This window comes from Priapulus caudatus, unplaced genomic scaffold (assembly GCF_000485595.1).
Source record: "Priapulus caudatus unplaced genomic scaffold, Priapulus_caudatus-5.0.1 Scaffold444, whole genome shotgun sequence".
NCBI classification, from domain to species: Eukaryota; Metazoa; Priapulida; class Priapulimorpha; order Priapulimorphida; family Priapulidae; genus Priapulus; species Priapulus caudatus.
The window spans coordinates 204,465-206,055 of record NW_014577505.1 but is presented as its reverse complement, the minus strand read 5'-3'; the positions used below and the strand labels follow the sequence as shown (position 1 = coordinate 206,055).

Genomic DNA, 1,591 nt, shown 5'->3' with positions numbered 1-1,591 from the left:
GACAGGTAAATATTCAAGGTTATTAAAAAGGAAAGGAAATTAGAAGGAAGGTTAGGAAGGTTAGGAAATTATTTTAAATCAATTCACCCATGGTGTGCACATGTACATATATAAATAGACATACATGTACTACATATACCATTTTACAAATACATGTACTACATATACAAATACATGTACTTGTACAATGTACAAATACATGTACATTTACAATGCACACACACATGTAAATGTATGCACACACGTACATGTACATATATAAATACATGTACATTTCTAATGTACACATACATGTACTACATATACAAATACATGTATATACACATACAAATACATGTACACATAACATACATATGTACTACAAATGCACATACTTTTACAATGTACACATGCATGTACTACATACACAAATACATGTACATTTACAATGCACACATACATGTAAATGTATGCACACACGTACATGTACACATACATGTACATATATAAATACATGTACATTTCTAGTGTACACATACATGTACACGTACATTTCTAATGTACACCAGTGTGGTCCACGAGGTTTGCGTGCCGGTACCCTCGTGTGTCATTCCCGATTGTAGCTTTTCCCTCAATTCCAGGAAAGAGTTTTGCTGTCGCTCTCTCATAGTCCAGTGGTGCCCACCCCCTATATTTTAGTAGTGATCAGCACCACGCGACTGAAACAATCGTGCCCCCCTCCCCGTACTTCAATCAATGCCGCCCCAGCTGACAGGCACGTACGCAGTGTCGATGTGCACATACAGCCACCGACGCGTGCCTCGCGGGCCACTTTTTTCGATGACCTTAATATAACGTGAGAATGTCGTGTGATAGCGCCCTAGTTGGCTCGAAGGATGTTAGGAATATTACGCAACTACTTGTCCGACATAGACTTTCACTTGTCCTGAGTCTCGGACCAGGGGTGTGGGGGTTGCACTCACCCCACATTATGGTAGGTATGTGCCACTGCAAAGTCAAAAATGAGGGGCTCTGGAACTAACTCAGACCTGAAAATGGTGGTCTCTGGAACTATAATGTTTGTTGAATGTGGGATGCTCCGGAACTGGCTATGTTCGAAAATGTAAACGTGTGATGCTCTGGAACGAGATTTTCTTAAAAATGCGATGCACTGGAACGGAAGTTTAGGCCTTTTAGGGTGAAAATGGGGGGTCTCTCCCGCGGCACATACCTACCATGCAATATATATGGAGTGCCCCCCCCCCTTTCGGGGGCCTCATATCATAGCGCTTCGCAATCTGCTATGAATAAAAAACAGCTCACAATAACCAGCCTATTTCATCAGATTCCTTCTAACTAGACTTCTAATAAGACACTAAATGCCCTTATGATGGTGTCTGTGGAAGGCCCATCAGCTCAGGACTTCCCCTTCCATGAGGCACTCAATCTGAATAAAATATAGCGAAATATAGTTTTACCTTATACTATATTTATTTGCATTTTTCGCACATTGCTTCATAACATATTATCGGTTACATTCACACTAGTATACAAATTGAACAATGAAAAATGACTCACCACTCATGACTCTTGACTCAACCCAAATTATTTT

General features: G+C 40.4%; 1 protein-coding gene across 1 annotated transcript in view; it reads left to right on the top strand.

The window, feature by feature from the left end:
- The window catches only part of LOC106810475 (chromosome transmission fidelity protein 18 homolog), a 20,535-nt gene that overhangs the window by 7,314 nt on the left and 11,630 nt on the right, over positions 1-1,591 (top strand). The gene's annotated exons all lie outside the window — the stretch shown is intronic.